Source organism: Emydura macquarii, unplaced genomic scaffold, assembly GCF_026122565.2.
Source record: "Emydura macquarii macquarii isolate MOO-44397 ecotype Brisbane River unplaced genomic scaffold, CSIRO-AGI_Emac_v2 contig_2639, whole genome shotgun sequence".
Classification (NCBI taxonomy): Eukaryota; Metazoa; Chordata; order Testudines; family Chelidae; genus Emydura; species Emydura macquarii.
Genome location: NW_027132776.1, coordinates 38,314 through 48,118, shown reverse-complemented (window position 1 = coordinate 48,118; position 9,805 = coordinate 38,314). Strand labels below are relative to the sequence as shown.

Genomic DNA, 9,805 nt, shown 5'->3' with positions numbered 1-9,805 from the left:
GTTTAAATCCTCATCCTATCCCTGCCCTTTCAGGAGAGAGAAGGCAGCTCCCATCTCGCCAGTCTGTCCCTTTGGTAAAGCTCCACTCATCCATCCCTCCCAGCTCTAACCAGTAGACTCAACTCCCCTCCCAGAGCCAAGAATGGAACCCAGGTGTATGGAACATTCACAGATCACAGATCTTCAACTTTGAACACCATGTTCCCCACAATGCCTCAAATCTAACATCCAGAGCTGGCTCAGGGGGAAGGACACCTACCTTAGAATGAGCTGGAGTGACCAGTGCTGGCCATCCATTGGCACCACCTTGAAAGGAGGTTTGTGGGGGGATCACTGAAGCATCCCTCCCTGCAGTGATGAATGGAAACCGGGATTTCAGAGAAGTGATATAGGAGCCCTTCCCCCATCTTTTCCCTTCTGCTCCAGTGGAGACACCCATTCTCCCCAGTTGGCCCCACACCTCCGCACATACACACTGGAATGGTGGTTCCAACCTGAAAATTTCCAAGCAAGTAAGGGACCCAGGCATCTGGGCAGCCGGAGACATGTCATCATGTCTCAAAGGAAGGGATGACAGGGACTTCAGGAGGGGACTGGCCATGGAGAGGATGAGAAATGAAGCCAAGCCACTGCCACAGTGCCTTCAACTGGTAGACTAGTGTCAATGTGTCCGAGGCACAACCTCTGCTCTAACCACTAGACCCCATACTTCTCACAGAGCTGGGGAAAGATCCCAGGAGTCCCGGCTCCCACCGGACCCCACTCCAGCCAAACAGGCCCCCTTCCCTAACCTGCAGAGAGATCCCAGGAGTACCGGCCGTACTGTCCCTCACTCAGCCGTGCATCTCTAGCTGATGCCATAGGGCAGCATTGCCCTGTGTGAGTGCTCTGTGGGTCAGGGCATTGCCCAGAGCTGCTGTCTGTCTCTGACTGCCCCAGCTGTGTTTCCCCTGGCTCAGATTCCTCCAGAGAATGGGGAAGATACTGAGACTGAAAGGCCCTCTCCTCCCTGGGCACCAGGTGACACGTGGATTCTGCGGGCTCACCTCCACCTGCATTGACTCTGGTAGAACGGAGATCAGATTCTGGCCCTTAGCCCAGCCTCTGCCCTGGAGTGGCTCTGGGTGAGCTGAGATCCGAATCCACACCGACACGCTTGGGTTTGGGTGTTAATTATTCAACCCGGTTGACATTTTTCAAACTCTGTCTCTGTGTGTGTCTGTTTGTGCATGTGTGTGTGAGAACGTGTTTGTGTGTGTATGCATGTAAATTTCCCTTTTCCTTCTCCCACAAAAGAGATTTGTTTAAAAATATGTATCCAGCATGTCCTACCCTCCTCCCCATTTCCAGTCAGGGTTGAACCTGGCCAGTTTCCTTCTACCCAGGGCAAGTTTCCTGCAGACTCTGTGGTTTTGGTCTCCAGAATTAGCAAAAAGTCCCAAGAAATGTGGCCTTCTTGAACCACTCTTGGGAGGTTGAGTGGGGGAGGAGTTGTTACACTGGAAGTGTATAACCGGAGCTGTCAACCAGTGCTTTGATCCACAGAGAATTGTCGAGGCACTTGTGGCCCGCCTAATCAGAGGGCAGTGGGTGCAGGGGTCTCCCTTTATCCCACTCCAAGTTTTCTCATCTCCTCCATATCACAAGGCTTCTGCTACGCCCAGGCACTGAAAATGGGAAAAGCCCCTGGTAATGGAGCAAGGTGCAATGAGGGGTGAGGTTGCACAGAGCTCCTGGCAATAGGAGATGGCAGGGGACACCCAGGGAGCATGGGGGAAGAAATGGAGGGATGTCAGCAGCCCCTGAAAACCCACCCACCCCAGCTCAGAGCACTGCTTCTAACATGGAGAACAGGGTTGTTCTGAAGGTGGCTTGGTATTGAGGGAATGGAACTATGCTGCCGTTCCTGGGATTATTTTCCAATTCTTTGCACTGAAAAACACTGAGCTGCAGAAAACGTGCCCTGGGGTAAAGGCAGTGGCCATGATCAAACACTGATGGGAAATAGGAGGGACACGTTCGAGATGTTTCCAGAACAAGTCTGTTTTCTGGGAGGAAATGAGGGAAATTCTCTGTCTGTCTCTCTCTCACACACACACAAACACACAGTCTAAAAAATTTCTAAAGGGTCTAATAATTAGCACCCAAGTCCAGGCACATCACTATCAGGGCTGGATTCAGATCTCAGTTCACGCAGAGCCACTCCAGGACAGGGCCTGGACTTAGGGCCAGAATCTGATCTCAATTGCCCCAGCATCAACCTGGAGTCACTCAATCCAAGCGGGGCTGAGCCCAGAGAATCCAGGTGTGACCTGATGACTGGGGAAGAGAGGGACTTTCACACAAAGGGCAAAAGGAGACAAATGGTCTTAGATAGGAAGAACACAGATTTTCTTCTTATTCTTTCAATTCATCAAAATCATATCCCTGAAAAGCTGTAGCAGGTGAGCAGCTCAACCCCCCAGCCAGTCAGTGAGCTGCACAAGATATTTCTGCTCAACAGGGACTAATGGCTATCGTGCTTTTCTCCCGCCCCAATGGGGATTTTAACGTTTAGAAAGGAGGGTTCAGGCAGCAAAGATTGAGGGGAGTCTGGGGTAGCCAGGCTCAGGGGGTCAAAGATCAAAAGATGTACAGGATTATAGACTCTCTTAGAAGGATCCTGACATGGGGCTGTCTTGTGGAGGAGAAAGGATTGTAGATATTCAGATTTTGACCTGCACTCTGGAGAGGAGGTAATAAGTGAAAGCGACATCTTCTGACTCCTCAACTTTTCAATATCCCCCAGGCTGGAATTATATATTACATGGGTCAAAATGAGTTTGTAAAAGACTTTGATTAATGAAACCCTTGTGTTGCTCTTCACCTCATCTGACTTGCTATAATTTCACTTCTAATCACTTCAAATCCTTCTGTAACACAGAAATTGATTTGTTTCTTTTACCGAAAGTGGTGTGTTTGGTTTGAAGTATGTGGGAGACGCCACTTGGAGTAACAAGGCTGGTGTATATCAATTTCTTTGTTTAATTGACAAACTATATATGAGCTTAAACTGTTCAGTGGGCATAACTGAACATTTGAAGATGGAGGTATCTCGGGTTGCAGGTGGAACTGGGGGTAACGGCTGGGACATTCTGTTGCATAATCCAAAGAGTGGTTGTGTAGAATCACTCCTTCACTTAACTGGGAGCAGCTCACATGCTGGAGGTTGTGTGTGAACAGCCCAGGAGTGGGGTTTCTCCAAGCAGAGCAGAGAAAGAAGGGGTGGGGGATTCGGGTGATGCAGCAATCCAGATCGCACCAGGGGAAGGTCACAGACAGGGAGGCTTAAGTATCAGGGTATTGGGGTGTAGCAGGTGGTTGCGCAGTCCGGCTGTAAAGCTGCAGAGAGTAAGCAGCAACAAGGCACAGGACAGAGAAGAAGGAAAAATCCTGCTGATGAGTAGTGGCTGGGAAGGAAAAGAGGGAGGTTTCCTATGGGGTTTCCACCTCATTTTGCTTTCCTGGTTCCTCTTGTGATGTAATCAGTCAGAGCAGCTTAACACTTGTCTGACTAGTTAGTCTGGCAGAACATCAAGCTCTTAATGTGAAGGTCTAGTGTTCAAGCCCCTAGTCAGGCATTTACCTTCTGTGCTACCGTGCTAGTGAATCCTGTAATTGTTCAGAGGGACAAATGAATTCCCAAATGCCATGGCCATTTCCTGGAAATTTCCTTTTCACCTGGTGAGTCTTTAAGGAGAGGGCTCAAGGCCACTTCAACATGGGTGGAAACAGAAAACACAGTCTCTGTCTCTAGGCAAATCCTGTGGGAACAGGTGCTGAGAATGAAATAGGGGAGAGAGAAGAGATGAGAGAAGTAGAGCGGGGGAGGGAGAGCGAGTCTCAAGAGAGGAAGAAGAAAAGACTTCAATGTGCCAGCCTGCCAGCTACATGCCCCATGTGTGCAGACACCCTAAGGGCAGTTGGTCCCATGGTGTAATGGGCAGCCCTCAGGACTTTGAATTCTGCCGTCTGAGTTCAAGTCACAGTGGAACCTCATGGTGCTGCTTTGCTTTATGCTGAAACCATGGTGTCCAGGTTTCCAAGTCCCCAAGTGTGTTTTTACCTCCTGCTGGGTTATTCAGGCCCTCTGCAGCCAGGTCTTTGGTCCATCACAAACCAATGACACTAAAACAAGGTAATACCAGGCTGTTTAGAAGGTGATACAGTCTAATGCATCCAGATAAAGAAAAGACCCAAGAATGCTTAAAAAGCTTTCTTTGATAGCATTCTGTCTTGTTTTTAACCACTTGTCAACAGCTGTTCTTGTAGAATCTACACTTCATATTGTCTGGCCATTGTGGCACCCACTGTTCTGATTATTTCTGTCTGATTCTTTGATTGTTTTTGTCTGTCCTATAACTGACTGTAATCAGTTAAGGTGGTGCGGTACGACTGGTTAGAGAATTATGTTACAATCTGTTAGCACTGGTTAAAGAATTCTCTTGTAATATTTTTAAGAAAATGAGTGGTTAACTTACACTTTAAAAATGAGGTCAAACAGGAAGTAAGGTGGGAAGAAGGAAAAATTACTGGCGTGCAGAATTGGGATTCTTTCCTGATTACCCCGATAAACCCATAGTATTGCCTCTCCTTGTCTCTGGACTTCTGCTTCTGTCAGCGAACCAAGAGCTTTTGCACTTTTGTTTTTCCAAAATTTTAACGGAGGGAACTTTGGATACACTTTGAAGTTAAAAAGTTTTTGTTTGTTTTTTTGATAATGCACGGACCAAGGCAGCTGTGTTTCATAGATTGTATTTGGTGGCTCCGGTTTTACAAGCAAAATGCACCATTTTAAGAAATAAATAAAATGCATAAGAATCAGTGAAGTAAAAACAGCGGCTGATAAACATAGCACTCTGAACAAGAGAATGGAGGGTTTAAAATGACAAAACCATGTTGCCAGTGAAAGCTCTGGCAGCAAAGAATAATAAAATGGAGCTAAGATATGGTAACTTGTGTGCAAAAGTAAGTGATTTTAAGAAAAAGAGAAGAGATAAATGTAGCTTTTGTAGAAATTAGTATTACAAAAGTTGAGGGGAATTAAACAGTTGAAGGTTGTTGAAGGTGTTGTGGGAGGAGAATTCTTGGTTTCTTTGCAGCCATCCTGAAGGAAGGATGGGCCCTTTTCTGAAGGGCATGGTCTGTGAATCCTGACTGAGATCATTTGAATGTGGATGATTTGGTTGGAATCACTGAAGGGAAAAGGGGGGGTTCTACTGAAACTTAACTGCCTCCAAATGTGTAAAAGTGAATGTAATTTTTGTACAGCTGTGTGAAAATCATTAGAGCAGTGCAAGGGAGAATTTGTGTGTGCAAATATATTGTGTAAATCTGTAAGGTTTTAAGGACCTAACCCAACACTCTTGGTTTGTAAAATCCTGCCCTGTAGTTTTCATAATAATTGGTTTTATAATCATTTAACCCTTTGGGTGTTTCCATGCTGTATCAACATCTTTTGAAGACCAAAGCTGTAGCTGTGGGAGAGGCAGCCAGACACAGGAGAATTGGGAGAGAGTCTGGATCTTTTTTTTTTTTTTTTTTTTTTTGTGGTGACAAAGTAGCATAAAGGAGCTGCAAAAACTGGACATATCTGGGCAGCAAACAAACTAGTTGAAACAAAAAAGGCTCAGAGTTCAACCCTCCAAGAAGGTAAGGTAGTAAAGATTATAAACTTGGCCTGCTCATAGAACAAAAACACAAGAAAAATGGAGGTAATTACTCTGTTTTGCCTCAAATCAGCAAAAAAAATATTAAAAGGAAGGGCTATTTTAAGCAATAATCTGCCCTCCCCCTCCCCATAGGAAGAAGAAAAGAATTATTTTTGTCTTTCAGAACTTCAGGAAAAGCTTGCACCAGCAAAACCGCTGAAGAGCAAAACCATGGGTCTAATATTGGAACAAAGATTGTGTTTTGTGTTTTATGTTCTGTGTTGTTTGTCTTGGTACAAACATTTTTGTGTTTAAAAAAACCTGGGGAAAGGTAAATCTATGTATAATTTGGTCCAGTCACATTGCATGGAACCCTGATAGTTAAACAAATTACACAAAGGGGTGAGGTAGTGGCTGCTACCATGTTTTTTTGTGCCCAGGAGCTTTTACAGCTATTCTGAAGGGAAACGGGCCCTTTCCTGAAGGAATTGTCTGTAAACAATTAATTGTAAATAACTGAAGCAGGCAGCGGGCAAAGGGACAATCTGACTGGAATCATTTGACTACTTAACAATTGGTCAAAATTATAAAAAAGGGAATAAGGGATTTCCATTAAAACTTGACTGTCTCCGAAGGTACAAAATGGGAATCTGGGTGCAGTTGTGTAAAAGGAATTGGAGCAGTGCAAGGGATATTCAGCAAACACAGACAGCTCGTGTTGCTTGGCTTTGTTATGCAGCATTTAGTTTTTTGGATATCTCAATGACAAGAGAACATGATCATGGCAGGGGTAGGAAGAACCAAAATAGTAAAGGAAATTCTGGATCGGGGAAGTCAAATTCAAGAATTGCAAAAATCTGACCCAGGACTGGTGTCCTGGGGGGGCAGGGAGACCATACCAGCAGGGTGATCTCCCACCTCTTTTCAGCTAGTGGCCTGTGCTATACTGGAGCCTCCACAGTTATTTATTGACAAATAAAATTTGCAGAATTTCCAATTCACCTAGTGCTTTGGGAGCCAGGTTTGAATTCTGTTTTTCAGATGATTTTGAGGCTGGGCATTGTGCTTATTGACCAGATTCTCTGGTGTTGATGCTTTTTGTTTGCACAGCTGTGATGGCTGAGTGGTTAAGGTGTTGGACCCGAAATCCAATGGGGTTCCCCCTCGCAGGTTCAAATCCTGCTCACAGCGAGGTTAGTGTTTTAACCCCATTTTCTTGCAGGGCACTATGTCTGTACAAACTCCTAAAACACTGTTGTTCCCAACAAAACTCCACTCCCCAGCTTTCCTAGATGTGTCTTGCACATACATACCTTGTGCTGGGTCCTGGATGTCCAAGAAAAAGTCTCTGCTGCTTACCTGTCACCTGATGGCTCCTAGCTCCGCCCTCAAACTGGCTGCTCCTTGTGCTCCTCTCTATAGAGTGTGAAAGGAGCTGAAGCAGTGCGGGAGTGTCCCTGAGGGGACAGACTTGACAAAGCTTTAGCAGAGAGAGATTGTCTGAGACTTCAGAGTGCTGGAAACCATATAACCAGCCCCTAATTCAGGGCCTGTTCCAGCCCTGACTCTGAGCTTCCAGGATCCCTCCCACGGCGCAGGTGCCCCAGATTAAATCCTCAAATATAGGCATGTGAAACTCACTTCTGTTCTCCCTGTATCAGAGCTGGGGCTGGAATCACCCCTGCATTGCCACAGGGTGTGTGGGCGTCATGCCAAAGCACCGTGAAGCCATTCATGGCATAAACACGTCTACAGCCAGTGCTGTGTCTGAGACAAAGCCCACAGAAGGGCCGTGCTGGGCTGGGCTATGTACACCATCCCTGCAGATGTGCAGCATTTCCAACTGCAGATGGGAAGCTGCACTCTAAGGTATATATGGGGCTGGCTGTGTGGCTGACCTCTGGGGTTCAGAAGAACTCTTTGTTTGATTAAACTGGTTTGAAATGACCACTCATAAAGTTTAGTATCTGCATGATGAAACAATGGCAGGGATATCAATGTAACCCTTCTGCCAGACCGAGTCGGCAGCAGCAAGGGCCGGGTTCCATATATAGGGATCCCTGTAAATGATACAACACCAAACTGGCTCGAGCCCCCACCCAGTCACTTGGGAAATTACACACTATTCCCTGGGCGCCTCCAAAAGGCAATACTTCCCCTCTCGCAAGCACAGAGTCTGAGTGTAGAAAGAAACCTTTTAATAGCAAAAGAGAGGTAACACAGCACTGGCTTGGGAAACAGTGCAAACAGAGTTCATGAGCTCAATGAGCTAAACCCATCCCAGAGTACGGGGTGTGTCCTTCGCCTCTCCCTTCCTTCTTCTCGTGTACTGACTGCTGTAGTTGCAATGTCCACCTCTTGGGTGTGACTCCACCCCCTATGCTGCTCCTGTCTGACACAGGCTTGACCAGGCCCCCTCTGCTGATGTCTTCTACTGCCTTCGGGCCTCGCTGAGTCCCCGAGCGCTGGCAGCGACCACGCCTGTTTCCCACTGACCGCTGGCACCGACCGCACCTGGCTCCCACTGACTGCACCGGACTGGCACTGACCGCACCAGCCTCTCCGCCGACTGCACCGGCACCGACTGTGCCGGCCTCTCTGCTGGCTGTTGACCACACCAGGCTGGCATCGACTGTCCCAGCCTCCCACCAGAGTTGCCTGGTGCTCACTCAGCTCTGTTAGTTGTCAGGCAAGGTTTCCCAGATCCTCTACTGGTTCAGCTGTTAGTGATTTCAGCTCATGGGTAAACCTTCTGCTGACATACAGGCAATGTCCCCGCTTTCAAGAAACAAAAAACTCCAAGATGAGTCATTAAATCTACCTTTTAACAATGGGGGAGAGAGAATCACTCGATGCGGGGGGAGGGCAGCCCTTTGCCAGGGCCAGTGCAATCCCAATAGGAGACTGCTCCACCTCCCCCTGTTTCCAGGCTGAAACATCTATCCGCCACCCTTGTGGAGCTCTGTCTAGTTTAGGGTGCAGATTCTATCATAACAGACTAAGCACAGTTCTGCTGACATCTGTTCATACAATTGAAGGACAACATTTCATTACCCCAGCAGTTAACACAGAAGTGGTTTGTAGCCCAAACCCAGCCCTGCCAACCATTTCCCATTATGCTCTGCACCTAGGTAAGTTATGCTAAATACTTAATTGTACTCATGCAGATACAAAGCCCATGCAGATAAAGTGCCCCCCTTTCAGCTGCTGAGCAGGGAGAGTGTCACTGAGACACTCAGACCTGGCTTACAGTCTCCATGGTAATTTGAGGGAGGAGGGGTGGAGGCTTCAGTTTCAGATTTTGCCCCCAGAAACCTCTGTGTGGCCCTGCCAGAGAGAGGGGCAGCAGGACCCTGAACAAACAAGGGCTTGTTGACCCAGGGGAAGGCCCAACAGACAGTGCTCACCAGAAGATACCTCAGTCCTCATCCCCAGGTCACCTCAGAGATGAGCGACAGCACCTCTCTACTCTGTCCTGTGCCTCCTGTCTGCCTGCCAGCCTCCCTTCCCCAGCAGCTCTCAGTTTATGCCTCCAGCAATCTCTGCGCCGCCCCATCTCCCCCTCCTCACTGCTGCCAGGGTTGTGGGTGCTGCTCTCCTTTCCCTTGTTTTGCCTCCCCCCAGCCCTATTTTCTCTCTCTTGCTCTCCTGTGGGTGCTCAGCAATGCTGAAGATTGGGCCACTTTGGTTTTGGAGCCTCGGGCTGAGTCATTTTGGCCTTGTGTACATGTTACCCCTTTGAGGAGCAGGAGCAGGGGGCAGGAGCCTTGCAGGTAGGATGCTTAGCAGAAGAGACATGGGGGAGCTGGAGGCTGGGTGTTCTTTAAGTATCATTGTCTTGTTCACACACACCAGTCCTGGAACAGTGGTGATCACAACAGGCATGCAGGGCCATTCCTTCTCCCAGCAAGCTCAGCCTTGCACCAATGCCTGGTTCCCGAAGAGCAACCGTGCTTTGTGAGTTTATTCTAATCAAAGACCAAAGCAGAGCAAATGCTCCAACGGCTCATACAGCTTCCTCTCCCCAAGACTCACAGAACAAAACTAGCACAACACACAACATCCCATTTGCTCACACGCTAACAAAAAGCACTTGGAAGACTACATGTATCAGA

The 9,805-nt window shown here is 47.6% G+C and overlaps 1 non-coding gene across 1 annotated transcript; it reads left to right on the top strand.

Moving 5' to 3' along the window:
- The first annotated feature begins 6,799 nt into the window (after window positions 1-6,799).
- TRNAS-CGA (transfer RNA serine (anticodon CGA)) lies at window positions 6,800-6,881 on the top strand. Its single transcript has one exon. It is a non-coding gene; the product is annotated as a tRNA-Ser (tRNA).
- The last annotated feature ends 2,924 nt before the right edge of the window (window positions 6,882-9,805 follow it).